The following is a 23592-nucleotide window of genomic DNA, read 5'->3' as shown; positions in this document are numbered from 1 at the left end:
TATCGCTCTGACCATAGAATAATTGATCTGGGGGTGGGTGTGTGAACTAAGTCAATCTAATCATAGTGACTTCTGGGAATTCCCTGAGGATTCTGGAACAGTGACTCTTAAGCTCTGGGTGGTACAGGCTGTGAATGCGGTGCCATAGGAGCTCTTTTGGTACCACAAGTACAAAAACAACACACAGAAGAGGGCTGAAATGAGAGACTCACTGAGAAGAGAAGCTTGAACTGTGAACAAACCAGGCTTTAAGCTTGTGAACTTTCCAGATGTAAAAACCAATACAACTCCATATTGTTAAAGCCAGTTTGGGTTGGGTCTTCTCTTAGTTGTAACCAAAAGCATCCTGATAAGCTCTCTTGCTCTTTTGCTCAGCACATCACTGTCTTTTTCCTTCCTTCTTTGTTATAAAGATGAGGTTAAACCACATTCCGAGGGCACCCCAGAAAAATGTCACACCAAGGCTGTGGTCCCAGGAAGGAGAGGCTGTGCAGTATGACAATCAAATGTGCATCATTCAAGCTGGGGGATATTGTATGTCCTATAAGCAACACCAACTGAAACTCAAATAGAAATTTCAGCTGCCAGGAGTCCAATGACTCCAAGTTAAAGATCACCGGCACTACTTCATTTCTTTGAATATCTTTTGAAAAATTCTTACTATACATGACCCTTTCTCCACCTCACCCTACCCGCAAATTCTTGCTAATGGAAAGCAATGCTGAAGATCAAAATCCAAGTTTCGGACTTTGTAATTTCTGTGAAATCTGCTGACCAAAAATCGAAAAGGAAAATGAGGTCAAAATCTAGGTCAGGGTAGAATACTGCTCCTAGACCCATATTCTAAAACCTGGGGCTTTCCACATGGACAGGTCAATAGTCAAGAATTAAAAAATAAAATCAAGGATATTTCCTTCAAACATTTTAATATGTTGGAAAGAAAGCATTGCTAGAAACCCTATTGTTCCATTCCAGGAGTATCTATGGCAACCATTTTGAGCTGCTAACTTTACAGATAGTTATTTGTGTCACCAACTGACGGCGTTGTCCAGCCACTCCTTAATATTGTCTAGACACCTTTCCCTTGGATTTCCTTCAGAATGTTCCCTGGCATACTTGCCTCGTAAATTTCCACTCTTCCAACTTAGATTGTGGTACTTTCATTAAAGTACAGCTTTCCCAGCAAAGAGATCAGCACTGCATTTGATTCCACTTCCCCTGATCATTCCAAGCATCCCAAGTGCTATTATTTCATTTTGCAACCTACCTTTATCATAACCTAACTCTTTATAGCCTCAATTAGTTCATTTTGTGAAAACGTGTTCTTGTGCCAACATAGTGAATCTTCTGAGGCTCATGTGAGTGTACAGACCCTACTAGAACCAGACCGTAAGCTTCTCAAGGGCAGAGATGGTTTTGCCAATGGGTTGTCTGAATAGGAGATGGGAAGGAAGGAGGAGAGAGCTGCTGGGTAATTATCCCTGCAGCCTCCTGGCAAGTTATTGTGGGCTGGCTATGTCTTTTGCAAACTTTCAACTCCTGTCAGCTGGCCCTTCCCTCACAGCCCTCTCCGTCCTCAGTTCTGATAACTATACCTTCCCTTTGCCCCTCCAGGCCTAGGATTAATAACACAGACTCAGGGATACTGCACAAATCCCACTTTCTCTATACTTTGCCTACTCCTGGGTAAATAGCTCTTTTACTAAACTCTCCTCAAATTATCCCAATATGAGTGTGCCACCTGTTTCCCTCTGGGGAGATGGAAACTGGTTTTTGTGCAACATGATTACACAAAGGCAGTTCTAAATATCAGCGACTTGCATTCTGAATATAGGATGTGGGTAAAATATGCATTTTTAATGATTAAAATAAATAAAGCAATATGCAGGACAGTGTGTTAGGGCACCTAACAGAAAACAAAACATGAATAGTACCCAGACTTTTTTTTTTTTTTGAGGAAGATTGGTCCTGCACTAACATCTTTGCCAATCTTCCTCTTTTCCTTTTTTTCTCCCCAAAGTCCCAGTACATAGCTGTGTATCACAGTTGTAGAGTTGTAACTCTTCTATGTGGCACACTGCCACAGCATGGCTTGATGAGCGACGAGTAGGTCCTGCCCCAGGATCCCAACCACTGAACCCTGGGCCACCAAAGCGGAATGCACAAACTTAACCACTATGCCACCGGGCGGCCCCGCACACTCTTAATTGATATTTCTTTTTCGTGTGTGTGTGGAAGACTAGCCCTGAGCTCACATCTGATGCCAATTCTCCTCTTTTTGCTGAGGCAGATTGGCCCTGGGCTAACATCCGTGCCCATCTTCCTCTACTTTCTATGGGATGCCACCACAGCATGGCTTGACAAGTGGTGCGTCAGTCTGCGCCCGGGATCTGAACCTGCGAACCCCAGGCCGCTGAGGCGGAGTGTGCGAACTTAACCACTACGCCACCGGGCCGGCCCCTTAATTGATATTTCTTGATCAGCAGTTATGTGACTTGTACTGATCTGGGCTCTGGCAGTGATGTGCTGGAGCCAGCTCGCATCTGGAGAGCTAAAGGTGCACATCTCATCCCACTGTGAGTTTAGTGATATCACGTTAATAGCTTAAAATTGGCCATACTGGGAGTATTTACACCATAGAAACCGGCAAATCCTACAAAGCAGGGATTTTTCTTTGGGAGAGCTGATAACCAGCACACCACTGTCTGTGTGGTTCATATAAAAGTTGCAATATTGTCTGTGGCCTCACATGTGACAGTCTGTCTTAGTTTGGGTTCTCCCAAAAGTATAGCCTGAGATAAGGACTTGGGTGTAGGTAGCCTATCTGAGAGGTGATCCCATAGGAAGTTGGAACAATTCCAGGAGAATGAAATATGAAATGAAGGAAAGCCACTTAAAAGGAGAATTGATCTGTTTACTGTGGTCAATGGTGGGTTCCATCTGGTGGAGACCCTTGAAGGAATCGCGTAGAATGTGCTGCAGCTGAAATCCAAGGTCTTCAGAGGGAATGTGGTGTGAGGCACAAAACTAACTCCTACATATCAGAACCTTCCTGGTTCTGGGATGAAATGAGCTTGGTAAACGGACACTCTTATTCCTGGAATCTGGAACCACAAGGTCAGGACCATTTCATTCAAGAAGATGATCTATGAATATTACAACATGTGAAAGAACCTGAAGCATAATACTCTGCTTCATTTTAATACCTTACTCTCTGTGCTGAAATTGTGTATGCTTGGAATTTCATAATATATCTGCTAGAGAGAGGAAACCCACCTCCCAGGGCCTCAAATGAAAAAGGAAAAGTGGTAAGCGGATGTCACCAAGGTCAACCATCTGCTTATTAAAGAGAGTGTCAGGTTTCCTTGCCCCAGGGAAGCTGTAACCTGGCCATGTCCACAGATCTCTCTGGTGAATTAACTTCTGTTTTTCTTTATTTAAGGGGGGAGCGGTGGGACAGGTCTCTACTCTTTGGACATTTGAAACAAGAGGAAGAAGCCTCCCCAACAGAAGGCTAAGAGTCCCAACTTAATAGTGCCTGATTATAACCTGTATTACTTTGAGCAGGAAATAAAAGGGGCTTGATGGGAGAGGCAGGGAGCTCAGAACATTTGTTCGATTGTTATGCCTTAGAATGCATAGTCTTCACCCTACTGCATTTGGAAGATCCAATTAATCAGTTAGCGGACAAAGGAATTTATTCTTCCCTAATATTGACAAGAATGTCTGAAGAAGAGGGCTCTTGCTCTTCTATTATCATTACTAATTTTAAAGAAAGAAGCAAAAGAGACTTTGGAAGATGGTTGCAAGGACTGAAAACTTAGGGCCAATGGCCTGGGTTTATCCCAGAGATGTGCTGGGGGAGTTGCAGGGTTTGAATGTTCATGTTTCTTCCAGTAAATATTTTTGAATATTTACTACACACCAGGCACTGTCCTAATTTCTGGAGATACAACAGTAAATAAAACAAATACATATATGAACTTTTTTTTCATTTTTTATTTTCTTCTACAGGAGACCCAAACTGTCCAAAGTCGTTCCTAACGCTGTTTAAGCGTTTGCCAGGTGTTCTCAGGCCTCCTTCCTGTGACTCTTCCTGCCACAGAATCATCAGGTAATCCTCTTTGCAGCTCAGTGCCTAGAGCCTGCTTCCTCCCCTCCACCACCTCTGCAAACTGGGAGACGGGCCCATTTAGCCAAGGGACCACCTCTCTAAAGTTTTTGTGGATCTACAATTAAGATGGGTCTATGCAATTTGCAAGGACAAATAACTGATTGAGAGCTTGTGTTCAAATCAGTAGAACATTAATAAAAATATGACAGTCAAGGCAAATATCTTGGGAAATAGCTGACAGTGTTATGGACCAATATATTGTCTCCATTTTGCTTTTTAGAGCCTGAGAAATATTCTGAACAATATTATGCAATAAATAGACCAAAAATAATACAATTAGCCACCTTGGGAGAAGCCAGTTCTGTCTAGCCTCCTCACTGGCTGGTGATCCAGTTGACCTTCGCATTGAGGGTGCTGTTCTGAACCACAGCACAGACAGGCTGCCTGACCCTGGTGGTCCCTCTCCAAGAAAAGTTGGATTGCAGACACTGGGGAGGGCCTTACCTTTACATAGATGGACTCTGCTTACAGTTGCCTGGCATAGAGCACTACCTCTGCCCAGAGATTCCTAACACTAGATCCACTCCTAGCAGGTTGGATCCCTGGGCTACTAAGGACTGTCAAGATGGTTCTTAATATAACACCCTTCTCTCAAATTATTGCTATTCAAGTTCTTTGGGGGGCAGCCCTGGAGAGCACCTAAATCCTGCTAGCCTCAGTCTTACCCCTCCTTGAAGACTCACGCCTTTTTTATATCATGTCTTATTCAAGGCACCTCCTGCCTCGTGAATAAGCTAAAGCTTCCCAAATGATGGTTGTGACTGAGCTTGGAATCACACTTGCTACTTTCTGAAGCCTCTCAGGGGTCATCCATCATTGCTTTTAGGAGTCTGAAATAGGCCTGAGAATAGCAGTGCATCATTTCCTAATATGATAAGTTGTTAGAAAATTAAACTAATCCTGGGCAGAGTTCCAAAGATTTTTGCATTCAAATTATGGCCCAGGGACAAAGTAAAAGCTTCAGGAAAGGTGAAACAATGACTATTCCTTGTGGGTGGTCCCAGTTTTAACATAAGTGGGTTGTACCATTTGATCATTAAGTGTTTTTCAAACTCTTTGGCTAAATCCAAAAATGAATTTCTAACCTAAATATAGGTAAGTTATCTATTCCTGCATTACAAGACACCCTAAAATTTAGTAGCTTAAGACAATAATAATTATTTATTTTGCTCACGAATACAAAATTTGAGATGGTTTGGTGGGGACTGCTCATCTCTGCTCCATGCAACTCAACTAGGGGCTACAGAAGCCATTTTTGAGATGGCTGGCTCAGTTTGTGCTGGATGTTGGCTGGGAGCTTAGGTGGGGCTAGGGACCACGGTTCCTCTCAACGTGGCCTCACCACGGGCTGCTTGGACTTCCTCACAGCAGGAACATTCCAGATGTTCTGAAGTACACATTTTTATGACCTAGCCTCAGAAGTCACACAGTGCTTACTTTCATTTTACTTTATTTGTTGAGACAATTATAATGGCCCATCTAGGTTCAAGGAGAGGGGATGTAGACTTTGCTACTTGATGACAGATTGTCAAGATTCCAGAACATGTGGGATGGGAGATATCATAGCTGCCATCTATGAAAAATACAATCTGCACAAATTTCAAATGATTTTTATGAAACCTGATTGCAAAAAGTTTGGCCCATAAAAGGTATCAGCAACAGACAGGTATTTTCAGGTGAACTAATTGAATAGCATTGCTCAAATGCAGCTGAACGTTCAGAGCAGAGGTGTGGGTTTTCCCCTTTTGAGATGCATTAAAATGCTACATAAAATGCTACATAAAAACACTTGATCTTTGAGTGCTAGAGGACATATTTAAATATGAACAATAACTCAAATTATCTTTAAAATAAGAAAAGGAATATAAAGACATTTGACTATAGTCAGCAATTTACAATATGCTTCAGTTCTCAAAGGAACATGACGAAGGTATGAAGGAAAATGGAGAATAAGAAAAAGAAAGATACAAAATCAGAAGAAAGAAAAAACATACAGCAAGAGGGAGGGAGATAAAGGCAGCAAGAGGGAAGGGCAAAAAGGGCAATTTTATCAGCAAAACACAAGGTAGTTTTTTGAGCAACTGCCAAATTCCAGACACCATATCTCCAACACAGTCTCTTTCAGCATGCCACATTCCCTTCCCACAAGTCTGATTTCCTAGAATTCTGAGCAAGAATTGGGCAGCCAGTAGCAATCCCTTCCCTTGTTCAGTGAAGGAAGCTCAGTGACATAAATCCCAGTGGTTTTCAAAGATTTGGGGAAGTGAAAAGTAACTCCGTATTAAAATATGATTAGGGAAGTGGACACCATATGATGCCCAGTATCCATCCATTCCAGGAAGAATTCACATGATTCTAAGAGTGTTCATTGGCTCGAAATGCTTGAGCAGACCATATCTACATGTAACAGCAGCTTTTACTCTGAGTGACAGGGGGAGCATGGAAAGTTTTAGGCAGAGAGGGATGGATCTAACTCAAGTTTTAAAAGAATTACTCTGCAGTGTGGAGAACAGATTATGATGAAGTGGTGAAGTTGGAGGGAGTAGCAGGGGTAGGGCAGAAGCAGGAAGAGTACTTAGGAGGCTCTTACAATAATCTAGGCAAGAGGTGATGCGGCTTGGAAAAGGATGGTAGGGTGACCTTGGTGAGATGTGACTGGATTCAGGATTTTCTGATGTTGCTGGAAATCCACATTATATTAGCTTTGGTTATACTGTTTGATTTGATCTCTCTAGGAATTTTGCCCCTAAATACCAACAGTGGGGGTAGAATTCAATATCGGCTTAAGGAGAGTGAGCTAATTAGTGTTCCTCAGACTTCACTGTTTCTACAAATCATTTGAGGATCTTGTTCAAGTGCAGATTCTGACTGAGTAAACCTGTGGTGGGGCGTGAGATTCTACACTTTTAAGTTCCCAGGTGATGTGATGGTCCAGAGACCACAAAATGAAAGAGTAACTTACTAAACAGCAATTGATCATGTGCAATCCTGAATCTCTGGTATAGATACTAAAAATCTCATATTCACTTGTGATTTCATCCAAAGTTTCTGAGGATAAATCATGAGGACATTCTCTTGCTGCTCTTCACATTTTGGCAAGTAGGTTGATGTGAAGATAGATTGCTATGGATTTCTATTTTGTTCTTTTTAAAGTAAAGGCTGATTTTCAATTTACAGATGCTTATCCATGCAAAGCTTTCTTACACAAATTAGTAGCAGTAAGATACACTACTTGAGCATGCATATAATTGTAAAACATGGCAAATTCAAAACTATGTATACATATTTAACTCTTAAAGATCACAACACAAATGTGAAGTCAGAGCTCATTAAATCAGAGACTGATTTAACCAAATGATTTGTGCAGCCATTACACAGGTGTTCCATTTCAGAAAGTATTGGAGCATAGTGCCGGGGCCTCAAAGCTAATTTCTAACCTAGACTAATCATGCCAGGAATAACGACCTGCCGTTACTGCCTTGTGAATCAGACCCTATGATATTTAAAATAATTAAGATCAAAGCCTAAGTACAAGGTCACTGACTTCACCAGTCATAAAATGTTAGTACAAAACTAAAGGCTGTACTTGTTTGCTTAACAATCTTTAACACTCACATTATAAAATGGCATTAAGGGGGACACAAATATCATCTTAAAAAAGGTTGCTCTCCCCAAAGAAACTGTCAGTGAGCACAAGAAGCCTCTCAATGAAATGGTCATTCAAAGCAAAGGTGTTACTCAAAAGCCATTATAAGTATGAAAAGACCAGGTAACCTAGAGATGGGCTGATGGGATCTATCAGCTTGCTGGCTGCAATCCCAATAGATGAACTGGGATGAAGATTTGCTTTCCATTTGTAGGCGGTTGGAAAGTGTGAAATGAACTGGTTAGTCTGGGCTGAGTTCCCAGGAAAAGGGTGTCTTTCATACCAAAAGCTCCCACCCAAACTAGCAGGGTGCTTCAAGCCAAAGATTTAGACAGTCAAATAAGTGCTAATTGAGTTAGAGGTTTGGTTAGGAAGTGGGTTGACAATTAAGTTCAGCTCAGGCCTTTTAATGGCCTAACCACTAGCCTTGAGAGGAATAGCGCACCAAAGCAGAAGAAGGCTTTCTAATCCACTACTAAGACTTCGATTGAAATTCCTAATCTTTGGCTGGAATAAGTGTGAGACAGCAGAGAGATAAGTGGCCTGTGGTGATAGAGGCAGAGGAAGTTATGAAGTTGTTCCTGAGGATGTGTCTATTTCACAAGATTCTACTAGAGATATACAAGTCCCTAGAACTACAACAGGGAGCTTCAAGAAAAAGAAGAATTTCATCTTTAAAAGAGAACAACACTAGTCAATAGCTTTATGCTGCTGTTTTCTGTGGCCAATTTCACAGCAAGTTTTACTACTAAAGAATTACAAAAAAAATCACACACACACACAGTATTATTATTTAACAAACACTTTTCATTGGGCTTATTATTGCCGGACAGTGTTCTTATTGCTTTGCAAATGTTACCTTTCTTATACCTCATAACAACTCATTGCGGTAGATAACATTATCATCATCAATTTACAAATGAGGAAACTGAGGCACAGAGAAGACCAAGAATTAATAAGTGGCACATCTGGGATTCAGAAATGGTGGAGGGAGCGTCTGGGTTAAAATAGATGAAGAGAATGTTACAGCAGAAGAAAGGAAGCAAATTTTTATTATTCTATTTAGAAGGAAGGAAGATATATAAAAACCCAAGAGAAAATTTAATATGCCTCTTCACTGCCCTGTTCCCACAAATGCCAAAATGAAAGCCCATTAATAAAGCTTAGAGCTGAAATTTAGTACAGATAAAAGCAATCCTTATTACCCAACATATAATTAACTGGAGAATTCACAGCTGTGGGACATTACGGGGTGGGGGCGGGTGGGGGAGGATGAGGCTTGCCGATTCAGGCTGCTGATTTTCAAACAAGGTGTTAAAACCAAGCCACCAGATCTCTCCATTTGCAGGCTGTAGCACTGCCCACTCTGCCATAGACGATGGTGAGAAGCCTAATGTGGCAGATCCTGAGAGTCATGGATTAAGGAAGCTGGAGATCAAACTGTGTCCCCTGCTAAGCAAAACCTGCCCTTTCACATGTTCACTCCTTTCCCCTTTGCAACTTTCCTAAGGGAAGACTGTTCAATCTCCCACCACTCATGGATGAGTTCAACATCAGCATTCTCCTTGCTCCTCACCACCTTCCAAGCTCCTGCAAAACCCCCTTTCCACAAAGCCTTATGACACCTAACTCCATCATTCCCTGGCCCTCCACAGGGTTGATACTTATTGGCTCCTAGAATACTCCCTCCATCCACTAAAGACTTTGGTACTTGGATCACAGTCTTCTTAAATCACCATAGCTCTTGCCAACTGGCAACATCCAAGTAGACAACACAGCCATTATCAGATATCTGTGATGCTTTGCCTGAACCCAGTGAGTAAAATTTCTACTGCCTTTGCTAATCTACTTGCACGGCCATATTCTGCATTTCAGGGTTGTTCTACTTCTGACATTTTAGTTCCAAATATCCTTCCTTCTGAGCACATTCTTCTATCTTTCTCAGTCTTTCACTCCCTCACTCACTAAGTCCTCCAGTCCCAGCTGCTTCCGTTCTCCTCTATTCCAAGATCCTCCTCCAGGCTTCCTTTTCTAAGCAGCCTAGCCATCCTGGTTTGTTCTTTCAACTTCTACTTTACCTATTAACTCCTTACTGCCTTGTCCTTTTACTGCACCTCCAAACCCTAGATCAATCCAACCATATGCTTTCTCTCCTTTTACACCCAGTCAAATACTGGTGGAAAAATACCATGCAACTTTGGAGATGGGTGACACTGTTGAGAGGTACAAGACTTTGAAAACAGATCTAGAGAATTATACAGTTTCCAGGAAACATGATTTAATCCCTGGCCTCTGGCAAGAAGTGACTAATTAGCTCAAGACCCCCTACCTCAGAGGCAAAGCTCATGGGAAGGCAGGCTCAACCCAGATGGATTACAGTATTACACTTCAGATAACTTGGGCACAGTACAAATTCTCTTATACAATAAACTCTCAAGTGTTTTTTTTTGTTTGTTTTTTATAATTTTATTTTATTTTTTTCCCCCAAAGCCCCAGTAGATAGTTGTATGTCATAGCTGCACATCCTTCTAGTTGCTGTATGTGGGACACGGCCTCAGCATGGCCAGAGAAGCGGTGCGTCGGTGGGCGCCCGGGGTTCCGAACCCGGGCCGCCAGCAGCGGAGCTCGCACACAACCGCTAAGCCACAGGGCCGGCCCTAAACTCTCAAGTTTAACCAAGTTACTGTATAGTTCTGGAATTTTATTGTATTCAATGCCATGTAAAATTAGTGACATTTGGGAATCTCTTTTGCATTTTAGTGCCATTTGTTTGAAAAGAATTTGACCTTCACTGCTAAATAATGTGCTTAATGATGGGGTCCAAAGATGGTGATGAAATGGAAGTAAAAGACATGCATCACATAGTCGCGAGCCTAAATCAATGCTTCAAAGGGCTGGGGAACATTTTCAAGGCTTACGTTCAAATATCCTTTTACTTAACAATATTACTTAAAACAAAACAAAACAAAACAAAAAACCTCCTGGGCCCGTTAATCGCTCTCTCTTTCCAAAACTGTCTTCAATTTCAAATCCAACATTTTGGGCTCTACTAAACAGCTCATAGTAATATCTTATGTATTCAATATCACTCCACGTTCGTAATTTTTCCACATAATCGAAAATTTCCACCTTTAATATCATTAAAAGGTATATCTGTTAGCCATCTTTCTAAAATTGATTAAATTCTTCCCTGCCATCTTAAGGATAATATATAAACAACATCTAGTGATTTCTTGAATTTGTAAAATCCTCTTGTTAAAACTCAATTATAAAACTTGTAACATCTGTTCAGCTGCTCAAAGAATTTTTATGATTCCCTCTGGGTTTCTGTCTTTGTTCTCGAAGTTGAGGTGGCTAGAAAAATGTCCTAGAGATAGATTTGTTGCTAAATCACAATAAATATGTGCTATTATCTCAGAGCTATCAGGAAGTTTAATAATGGCCTCTAAACATTTTCCTGAGAGTTTTCCTTTCCCAGTTAACACCATAAATAGTCTCTAAGATCCATGGAGAGTAACATATTCCACTCAGATATATGAAAAATAACTCCTTTGTAATTTTTAAACCTTCTCACATCACTTGGTTTCAAAGTAAGGAAAACGTTGTACAATCCCCAGTTGGCCTTGGTGACTTTTATGTTTATCTGTTTGAAGAGCCTGGGGAACAGTGTGGGAAAAAGGTCAAATGACTTCACCAGTCTGGGTTTCAGGTACCTTAGCTCTCAACTAAGGGTGAGACCCCAGGCTTCTCTGCTCCTTCGGATTCCAGAGTCCGTGGTTCCAACATCATAGTGCACGTGAAAGGGCTTTGAATAGCATAATGAGCTTTATCAATGGAAGAGCAAAGCCAACTGAGATCAGCAGAGCTTCTGATGACTGGCAAGAACGTTATTCATCTTTTACAACTTCTAACCTACTGTGTGTCAGGCACTCAGTAAATGTTTAATGAACAAATGAATGCCGGGGCTCACTTTGATATTGCTGTAAAGGAATTAATAATATGAAACAATTTTGCTGCAAAAGCTAGAAACTCCTTTTTAAAAAATTTGAAGCACGTCCAGATCTGACTTGGTCACCAGATACCTCTTTGGAAAGGAAAGTGGCAAACTATCAAACTTAGGCCAAAGGAGTTTTCCTTAGGAAATTGGAAGAATAATTGAAATTATTAGCTCCACAAGTCAACATGTTAACTTTCAGAGGGAAACTAATTTTAAAAATTAGTTGCTCATCTATGTGAAGCCTAGTTACCCATCAAATAAGTTATCCTGAAGACATAATACTATACTGTTAATTACTGATAGAACAGACTTCAAATATTAAAAAGAGAAAATATAAAACAGTGTTGACCATGTCACGTGAGAATTTATTGAAGAGACTGGGGTAGGTTTAGCTTATTAAAAAAAAAAACAAAAGAGACATGGAAACGTGATAGCCTCCAAATTAATCTCAATGAAAAAGAGAGAATAGATTTATTCTAATTAGCTCCAGAAGCAACAAGTGAATATTAGATAGACATTAGACAGATTCAGATTTTAAGGAAGAGCATGTTAGCAACTGGAACTGCCTAGGAATGACACAGGCCCTTTGGAGAAGCGACCTTCCTTTCATGGTATCCAATCACAAGGGAAAAGAAGCAGCCAGGTGGAATTCCATATTACACCCGAGCTGATGACTTTTCTTCAAAGCATTTGAAAAACCTTCTCCCCAGCTATGATCCAGAAAATGAAGAGGGCCAATGTGAGAGGTCAGACGAACAATGCTCTCCGAGTCCACAGCACAGACATTTCTTCATTATTTAAAACTGACCAGGTGAGAACCAAGTGGCAGACAGAACAGAAACTAAATCTCCAGAGGGCTCCAGATTCACCCTTCATAGCACACAAAACTACAGTCTCTCTTTGCTCTTAAGCACAATAAATACTTATTGAATTAAAAAACAGGCAGAAACCAAAGGCAGGCAGAGTGAAATGGCGAGACCTGCCCTCCTTGACATTTCTAAATATGCCAGAGAAAGTTTCAACCGCATGTTTTAACTTTATAAATTATGTGTAAACATGACCTCCGAAAAAATGCCAAGGCCGATGAGGCTGAGAGTGACTTCTTTAGTGAATCATAGCTGGGACAGTCATTTTCGAGTTCTGCATGCAATTTTCCACATCTTTTCCAAAATAAGCAGTGTAATGAGTATACACACGGTCCAGGCTTCCTCCTGCCGACTTCCCATCCCCCATCACACGTCATTTTCCTGGTAATAATTCTCTGCCTTGGTTTAGGATGTCCCACCCTGCTATTCCAAGCCTTTCTTTTTTCTCTCTGTCCTTCACTACTGGAACTTCTATAAATTATCCATGGCATTCTACAGGCAGTTTACAAATGGGAAAACAAGGCAAAATCCTACCCACTATTTCATGCTAATTTTGATTTCTGCCTCTGATATACCGACTCCAACGAATGGAAGAGACTTGGGCAGTTCAGTGAGAATGTTTAGGCTTTCTTGCCTGAAATATTTTCCTGACAATATAAACAACTAAAATTTTTGAAGCACAGATTTGTTTAGGCAATTCTATAATATGGGTTTTATTAGGATTTCTATTTTAAAGATAAGGAAACTTTCCCAAATTTACACTCTTAGGAAGTGAGGAAAATGAGATTCAAGCTATATCTATGTACTCTACGCTCAAGCATTTAATCATTATACTACCTTTCAATCAACCCACAACCCAAAACCTCACATTCCTCTCTGGTTTCTCCCATTTCATTGCCTCTTTCATATAAATGATTTGCAAGTCTTGTTTTTCCTCTGAATCTCTTAATGACTGTCTCAGCTTTGACAATTCCACTACTATGTCTGCTCAAAACATTTTAATAATTCCCTGTGGACTCCAGAATGGAAGTCCTTTTTTTTTTTAACTGTTGTTCAAAACCCTCAACATTAGAATGCCTCCACAATTTGAGAGTTACCACCCATCGTTTTTCTTGGATTTCGGTGAACAGACTTTGTCAATGCAGAGTGGGGAGACATGGTATGACAAGAGATTTTTCTTTTTATTGACTCACAAATTTATCTGGATGAAAAGACAACAAAAGGAAATATTTGAAATTAAGACTGGTCCCACACATCTGGGATCCAAACCAATCTACGCACTTTCTCTAGAACATTCCTCACACTCTCAGCCCACACATTTACTGCTCCTTAGGAAGGCTTCCTCTCACTGAAGATGTTGGAATCCATACCCATCATTCAAAGCCTGGCTCCTTTTCTCTGCCCATGTGACACTGTTGCTGACCTTCCAAGCAGAAGTTATTCCTTCTTCTTCTCACACTCACTTAGGGTCAGTTCTACTTGCTCAGAGCTTTATACATACTGAAATTACTGCCAAGTGCTGTATTTCCCATTCTGGATGATAAGCTTAGAGGGAAGTTAGATCAGGCCTTTTAGCCTTTTGTTGCCCATTTTTTATGTACTGTGGACATTCAGTGGATGTTACTGAACTAATAATTTAAATATCTAGGGGATAAATTGCTTTTTGGTATGGAGTCATATAAGAATTGTCTAGCATTTATGTTTTAAAAAACACAACTAATTTTCAATTTTTACTGTTCAGAAACTGCACTTCATTGATTTTTCAAGTCAATACCAATTTTGATTAGAATACTCTCTTCCACAAATCCTATAAAATAGTGAAAAGGTCCTGGAAATTTTAATGTTTGGCATTACTCACAGCAGCTAATGAAAACTCCTTTGTCAGACAACATGCCCTGACTTTTGATTAAGAAATAAGGGCCAAAGTAGCAGGGCATGTTTACTGGGAGGTCATTTCAGTTCACAAGCCATATTTCCTGCTTCAGTATAGGAAAAAAGCCCCCAAACAAACAAGCAAAAATCCTCACAATTCTTCAAGGTCTTTATCCAATATAACCAGCTTTCTGTCATAACTAGATATTGCTCAGCATGAGACCAGGAGCCGTACTACTAGGGCATTCACAACTTCTTGATCTATCATACGAATTCTCATCTGAGGGACATGCCATTTCACCTGGGACTAGAATGGAACACTTGTCCTGTCACCTGACTGCCATTGGCCTAGAGGTTCCTGTAGGATAATGCTTCCATTTCAAAGATAGAGATCAAACACCTGCCTCTCTCCCCCCATCCCCTTCACCTCCCTCTCAGTCTTCCCAAAGGATGCCCCCAACTTCTGTTAAGGAATAATTTTTGGTGAGTGAGTACCAAAACAACATGAGATAGGGTGAGAGTCAGAGAAACAGTCTTAGGCCCAAAGAATCAAAGGGAACATATAATATGCCCTGAGGTACAGACTACAGACTGCCTAAACATAGGATTTAAAATAAAATCTGAAGAGAAATAGGCTATTTAATAATTTAACAGTAACAGCTTTTATTTTATTTTTAAATATGGGAGAAATAACACTTGAATAAATTTGATATGCCAAGACAGTAGCTTCAACTCTGACAAAAGGTTTGTGCTTATACAGAGCACAGTTCTATAATATCGTGGATTTTATTTAATTTTTTTTTTTTGCACATTTACAGAGGCATGATGGTCAGAGGTGGCCTTCTGTTTTGGGGCACTATATTCTGTGGATTGGCATTAAGGGAATGTTGGCACTTGCTATGTGTTTCACCTAATTATCATTTAATTTGGTAGAATTCTACACTCCATCCAGGAATATCATAAAGAAGTAATAATCCTGGATATCCCTCAAAGGGTTTGATGATCAATCTGTAACATTCTAATATAATAAAAACTATCATTAATTGAATGCTTAGTCTAAGCCAGGCACAGGCTAAATCTATTATGTTCATTATTTGTCCGATCACCCAATCAATCCTATGATGTAATAGAATCATTACCATCCATATTTTACAGATGAGGAAACTAAGGCACTGGGAAGTGAACTGAATTGCCTGAGGTCACTGAGCAGAAAGTGATAGAGCTAAAACACCAACCCAATCAGAATACGGAGCCAACATAAGTAACTACTATGTTATATATGTCCTTCTCCAACAAAAATTACCAGGTGTTTAAAAACACCAACTGTTAAAAAAAACACCTGTTCTTAGTGGAAACTGGAACAAAAAAAGTACTGCCATATTGGTCATGGAAATGTCACTTGATGCAGCTATCTTTAAAAGCCATGTGACAATGCTTATTAAAATTAATAGTGCACATAGTCTTTGACCTTGCAGCCCTACTCCTGGGAGTTAATCCCGCAGGTGTAAAAGCATAATATGCACAGGTATAATGTGACTTCTGCTCCACAGGGGAAATGTTGAATCAACTATGGCATAGTCATACCATGGAAAACAACACAGCCATTAAAAGGAATGACGTAGACCCACCCAGTCAGTTGACTGGAAGATATTGAGAGAAAAGCAAGATGCAACATATATCCAGTTTTTGTAAAAGCATGATTAGAAATTTTAGGGCAGTGAGACTCTTCTGTATGATACTGTTATGGTGGACACATGTCATTATATATTTGTCAAACCCCATAGAATGTAGACCACAAGAGAGAACCTAACTATGGATTTTAGTTAATAACAACATATAAAAATGTATCAATATTGGCTCATCAACTGTAACAAATGTACTACATTAATACAAGATGTTAATACTAGGGCAAACTGGGGGAGGGGAGTTGAGGGCTTTATGGGATCTCTCCGTACTTTCCACTCAATTTTTATGTAAACCTAAAACTGCTCAAAAAAAAGTCTATTAATTAAAAAAAATGATTAGACAGCACTATATATTTATTTAAATATAATGAGCACAGAGAAAATTGTAGGTTGTTAACCTCAGTTACAAGTTAAAGGGCAGAAGAGAAGTGGATAAGAGAGCTAAGCCAAAAAAAACATTTTTTGTGTGTGTGTTTGTGAGAAAGATTAGCCCTAAACTAACTATCCGATGCCAATCCTCCTCTTTTTGCTGAGGAAGATTGGCCCTGGGCTAACATCTGTGCCTATCTTCCTCTACTTTATATGGGACACTGCCACAGCATGGCTTGACAAGTGGTGCATTAGTCCGTGCCCGGGATCCAAATCTGCAAACCCTGGGCAGCTGAAGTGGAGTGCGCAAACTTAACCATTAAGCCACGAGGCTGGCCCCCAAAAAAGTTTTTTTTTAATTTTTAAGTTTACAAGATGAAAACAATAGGTATTCTATGATCTAATTCATGTAAAATTGTGTGTGCGTGTGTGTATGTGTGTATAGAAGGGAAAATATATATTTGGGCAAATTCAGCTGGAATTTTTTCCAAGTACCTCTAGAATCCTTAATTCTGTCATTTCATAAATGTTCCTTTCCTCTACTCACCTTCAAACCATGAGACAGGAATAATAATTAGTAAGAAACTACCATTAAATGAGGAGCTGAATCTTCAGACCGTGCTTTGCATCAAACAAAATCCCAAACAGTGAATCTGAAGTTGCTAGAGGTAGTAACTTCAATCATTTTTTTTTTCTTTTCTTCCACATTCCAAAGCCAACACAAAATAATAATGAGTACTCTACAAGACAGCCTGAGAACTTCTACTGGTGTTTTAATCAGCATAGAGTTCTTTGCTTTAGATTTCTTTTAAAGATTTTAAGGTCTTGGTTGGGGAAGTCTACATCTCCCTCTCTTTCTCTCTCACACACTCTCACACACACACACACACACACACACACACACACACACACACAGCACCAATGCACTCAAAGACTCCACCAAAAAGAAGCACATTTATAAAACTTCATATTTATAGATATATTTAATTCTCATATTTGGAGACTGAAATCCTGAAGTCCTCTAGTTGAATTTACTTGGACAATCCAATAGAAGTCTCATAGCTACTAAGTGCAGCATTCCCACCTACGGCTGTTGTAGGAGGGTTCTCATACCTCAAGGGACAATTTCCAACCATATCCTTCAAGGCGTATTTTCCTCTAATTAAACCTAATCCCTATTACCTCCTGGTGGCCTCTAAGGGCTCGGTTTTCAAGTCAGTGTGTTGTCTGGTTTGCCTTCTGAGATAGTTACAAATGCAGCCGATCCCACCCATGCTTAGCCTGCTGAACCCTGAAAAAACGTGAGCAGGAAATAGCCAGGGCCTCTTCTGCAGGGTTTACGTGATGAAATGCAGCTTACAATTAGTTGCCCCTGCAATTTTCACACCTGGGGCTCTTCAGCTTTAAGGGTGCAGGTGGCCTAATGCAGGAGTAATTAGTTCCCTGTCATTAATTATTTATATGGAGCTTATCACCCTGGGTTGGCAATTTTTGTTGACTCAAAACTGCAGGTGCACAAAGGAAAAGTGCATTTTGAATGCTCAGCCTCTTAAAAGGCAGAGAGAAAATGGTGTTCTCTGGGGCTGACTATCTTTGAGGCACGCTCCAGGAAAGGCGATGTCATTCATAGCAACCACAGGGTTTTGAGAGTTGACAAGCAATTTAAAATGGTGACTCACCATTGCTACAGTTGCAAAGGTAATTCTACTTGACTCACACAAAATTCTGTTTTTAATATGTATTTTACAAGAAAACAGTCTTCCCATTTTGTTGTTGAAGAAAAGCAGGGAATGAGAATCCAATGCCACTGTCTTATCATTTCAATCTAATTATTCCTGGAAAACTCAAAGTACTTGAAATAACACTACCAGAAATTCCTATTATTAACTCCACCTTCAGAACTTCCAGGTGAATCTGATTTCAATGGCACTTATCAATACATAACTTCGCTCCTACCAACTAGATTCCTCTAACCTCTGCTTAAACAATTGCTGAGACAAACTTTTCCCTAACTGAAATGATACTTTCCTTATGATTTTACACTCATCAACCTTCCTCTATTTTCTTACCCTGATGTTGGTCTCCCATCTATTTTCAGTTATGCATTTCTCCAAAAGAGAGAGAGTAGTGCAGGTCTTCTCTACCCATAAGATTTCTGGTTCAGGATTTTATTAAGTGTTTAGAGCACAGAACTAGGTCAGATCAATTTATTGTAAACTTTAATCTTCCTTCTCAGTGGTTTGAAAGGAGAAACTCTGTAAAGCCAATATCTCAATGGGAAAGAATTTTTGCAATTAAGACTTTTTTTGATACCTCCTCCATGTCAGAGTAAACTTAGGTGCCACCTCCAATTCAGTTACTCAGTTTCTTCCACACTCACTCACTGTGGCAAATTAACCACGATGGAGTTAGGAAGCTCTCACAGGAGCCCTGGCATCTCCTAACTCTGCCTTTCCAGCAATTTCCAGATGATGCTGATGGTTAGTGGACACACTTTGAGTAGCAAGGTTCTCGAGCATAAATATAGAAGCAATTTCTCCCTTCCAACTAGATAACCTTCCAGTGGTCCTGTGCCCCCTGATGACAAAAATGATCAACCCAATCCCACATTACCCTATCTTCTTCCGTGAATTTTGTATTTCAAATTAATTTTCCACTCCACCTATCTAGTTTTTACTGTGAGAAAATTCTAACACATGTAAAATAAATTACATATTGAGAAGAAAAAGTGAACATTTACAGCGGGGGAAGGGGTGCACTCACGTTTCTACCTTCACAGTATGAAAAAGTCACTTTAACACTGTGTATGTCAGAGGTTCTCAAAGTGAGAGCATCACAAGTCATCACTAAGCATGCAATGTTTAGTCAAAAATCTAGTGGTGTTTGCATTTATCCAATTCATCTGAAATCATGAATATCATCAGTATAATAAATTTAACCCTGGTTTAGAAGTTAGAAGAGTTTATCTCTACTTTGCCATAAACTTAGTTTGGTCTAGTTGAAAAACTTGTGCAGCTCTTTCAAGGATTGAGGTTCAGTTCCCTCATTAGTAAGATAACTATATAATTTATCACAGGGACAACAGGCATAAGTTGGGACTGTCCTAGGCAAACTGAGACATATGGTTCTAAGTAAACTGAGAATCTACTCTTTCTTTGGAAAATAAAGATTGGTTTGGACATGATGGAAATGGTTCAAGTGTCTTCCAGGTCTAAAATTTTTACAACAGGGACACTAAAATTTTCAAGCAGGAAGTCATGACTAGTGTCTCTTTTTCATAACTCTAAATAAGAGGAACTAATGCACCTCTCAATTATGTCAGTACATTTTTAATTGTCTCACTTAACTCAAAAGTGTATTTGAAGCTCTAGGATATCAACCTAGGGGATAGAGTGTTCAGGGTAAAGTGCGAAAATCCCAAAAGTTTCAAAGTCCTGGGTGCAAGAAGAATGCTACCTCAGCAGCTGAAACATCCCATTAACCATGTGTTACTTTGACTTATTCAGAAATAGCAAAAAGGGGCCAGCCCAGTGGCATAGTGGTTAAGTTCACGGGCTCGGCTTCAGGGGCCCTGGGTTCGCAAGTTTGGATCCTGGGTGCAGACTTATGTACCACTTATTAAGCCATGCTGTGGCAGGTTTCCCACGTATAAAGTAGAGGAAGATGGGCACAGACATTAGCCAAGGGTCAATCTTCCTCAGCAAAAAGAAGAGGACTGGCAACGGATGTTAGCTCAGGGCTAACATCTTCCTCACCAAAAAATCTTCCTCACCAAAAAAATAAATCAGAAATAGCAAAGAGAACAATTTGGTCTAAGAGTGTGGTGTTGGTGTTTGGTTAAAGGATTTTTTTTCTTCTGTTAAATAAACAAGAGTTATATGATATCTTGAAAGGTGAGAGTATTGGTATACTCAAAGGTTTTCAGCCTACTTCAAAAGTTTCAACAGACTGGAAAACAGTACTAATAATGCCCCCAGCCCAAAGAAAATTAAATCAGAAGGAAAATGCAAATGATTATCATAGAGAAATTCAGAAAATAGCATCTTTCCTTTCTAAACGCTACTAAGCCATAAACCATGATGTATATTCCAGATATTGGGAATATTTTCTGTTTCATTTATCATCATAGTACAAAAAAATAGTCCTTAGAAGTTCATCATTCTTAGCCTTTCTTCAGGCCTAACATTAATTTAGAAGAACCTAAAATATATAACTTTTCTCCAAGAGATCCAGAAATTTCTGTGTTTTTTTTAGTGGTTTTATTTCCCAGTTAGCCTCCCAGTCTGAAGTCCAACTTTCAAAAATTTATTCTCAACATATAAATGATAGTTGTTGGGGTTTTTTTGCTGAGGAAGATTCGTCTTGAGCTAACATCCATTGCCAATCTTCCTCTTTTTTTTTTTACTATGTGAGCCGCCACCACAGCATGGCCACTGACAGACAAGTGGTATAGGTCTGCACCCAGGGAACTGAACCCAGGCTGCCAAAGTGGAGCAGGCTGAACTTAACCACTAGGCCACCAAGGCTGGCCCCTAAATGATAGTTTTAAACCACTGTCACATGAGTGGTGAAAAATCAAGAAGCCAAGACGCATTTAACGGGAACTTAATATTTTCATAGTAGTGACCAACAATAAATGAAGCTTTGCTTTTCAGGTTTCATAATTTTTTCATCATCTAAAGTATGTTTTTTCTAAACAATATTGTTGAAATATAGGTTTGGTAATTTGTGCTATTAATTATGCATTCTGACATAATATCACAAAATATATTTAGAAAATTCATACTATACAAAACAATATGTGAAGCTCATAATATGCAAAACAATAAGTAAAAAAATCAAACACAAAATGGTATAGATTATGTAAAATGTAGTAGTAGAAGAAAGACAGGAAAGAAACATATTAAAATATTAACAGTGCTAATTTTTGAGCAATAAGATCAGTGTTTTTTCTTTTTTATCCTTTTTATAAATTTACATGTTTTCCAAAACAGGGCATATAGTATTTGAAAGTAGAAAAAAATCATAAATGTTATTTTGAAATTGTAAGGTACAGGGAGATGAGAGACTGCCCCGCAAAGACGTCATATGTATTTCATCTTCTATTTAACAACTACCTTTGGTCAAATCATCAGAGGCCATTAAGAAATGGAAAACATAAAAAAAAATTACAGTCTTTGTAATAACATGGCACATTTTCTAAATTTAACGTGTACCAATTCCTTGAGCATCAATTAGGCAAATATGGAAAAACGTGGTGAATATGCAAAATACTCTTTTGCATAATATCATAGGTTGTCATATACTTAATATACAATTTGAATATAAATTCAGTGACAGCTACTATTAAGCCTTCAATTAAGACCTTACTAATTAAAATTTTATCTAAGGGCACAATATTTGCTTACTCTGATAAAATATTCCTAATAAATCACTTTGTAACCGTATTCCACCACATTGATTTTCCCTCTAAAGTTTACAAAACATTTTATAAACTTTGAAACCAAACTCATTTATTCCCCAAATTCTAGAAATGTCTTGGTTAAGTGGCAAGAAGCAAAAGTCTGAGCTCATCAAAGAAATCAAAATGCTGAGATACCCTTACCAGGAATTCAGTGACAGCTGTGAATAACCATTTGTTTTCAAGCCCATTCCCTCTTGCCCCCAGCAAGTAGTTCTACAAAATAGCTTGAATGTTGCCAAAAGCTTGGGGGCCCGATCCTCATTTGCTAGTAGACAAAAAGTACTACAGACGCAGAGCAGAAGATTTGGTTTTGAAATGATCGTTGTAGGGACTAAACACGCTGCAAGAATCCTCTTTAATGTTAGATGTCACCATTTTTAGTTTTAAGTCAAAGGTGATTTTCCTTCATGATTCTTTTTACCTGTTCTATTCTAATATTTAATCTCCTTCAGATGATTCTGTTATCTGGGTCTGAGAAAAAATATAAATATATAATTTTGCTAATCATTGCTACGTGTTCCGCTATTTCTCAGTGCAATCCGGAATGTGGAGGTCAAACTAGGAGCTAAGACATTGTGAAGGTTAGCAAACTCCCTCCACATCCCCTTGCTTTTGATCAATTTAAAAAAGTTAAGGCATCACAATTAAGACTTAAAGTCATCATTACTTACAACAATGCAGTTCTCTGCTGTAGATACATGCACCTCATTTGCCTTTGATTCTCTACCCATTAGAGAAGATTTCTTCCTGGAGGCATAAAGTACAAGATCACATTTAAGAATGAGGTAAGTCGCAACAAATGATGACATGAACTATTGTGTATGTATATAAATGCTCACTTTATTAAAAAAAATACTAAGGAAGTGGATTACTTGGTCTGGAGCAGTCAAAACTAAGGAATAATGTCACTCTTGGCTTTCTTGAGAAAAGGATGTTGACATGTAAGTGAAGAAAGACGTAGGTAGGATCTTATTACATCATTAGACAGATCTACCGCCAAAGGGGGCAACCTCAAGGAGTCAAATTTTAGCTGTATATGAGGAAGAACTTTCTAATACCTATAACTATGCAATCATGGAATGCCCTGTTTGGGAAAATAGTGAGGCCCTGCAGGAGTGTTCCTTTGCGAACAAAACAAAACCCACATTTTTGTGGCTCAACCATTTTCTGAATGCCATATTTGGAAGGATTCTGGATAAAGAAATGTGAATATGAATAGGCCAAAAGTAACCATCCAAACAAATCACCTGATATTTATATTATGGAGTAACATTTTTTCAAGAGAAAAAGAATGTCATTAATTAAGACTCTTTGTGCTTTATAATTCGTGACAATTCAAATATAATTTTGTCTATTGTCTACATCTCTACAGTTTACTTTCCTATCATCTACAAAAAATAGACTGATTAAACAAATTAATAATGTAAATAAAAGTGAAGGTAGGAGGTGTTCAAATTTACTTAAGTGAACAAATTGTTTTCAAACACATCTACAACTACCTAACTGCATACAGTGTGTT

General features: G+C 39.2%; 1 long non-coding RNA gene across 1 annotated transcript in view; it reads right to left on the bottom strand.

Annotated features, from left to right (window-relative positions):
- The window catches only part of LOC131418662 (uncharacterized), a 135605-nt gene extending 112719 nt beyond the window's left edge, over positions 1 to 22886 (bottom strand). The window contains exon 1 of the long non-coding RNA XR_009222952.1: positions 22745 to 22886. This is a non-coding gene — a long non-coding RNA (uncharacterized LOC131418662). The remainder of the gene's footprint in view (positions 1 to 22744) is intronic.
- Positions 22887 to 23592: the final 706 nt, after the last annotated feature.

Source organism: Diceros bicornis, chromosome 19, assembly GCF_020826845.1.
Source record: "Diceros bicornis minor isolate mBicDic1 chromosome 19, mDicBic1.mat.cur, whole genome shotgun sequence".
NCBI classification, from domain to species: domain Eukaryota; kingdom Metazoa; phylum Chordata; class Mammalia; order Perissodactyla; family Rhinocerotidae; genus Diceros; species Diceros bicornis.
The sequence above is the reverse complement of the archived record's forward strand: the minus strand, read 5'-3'. Positions and strand labels throughout refer to the sequence as shown.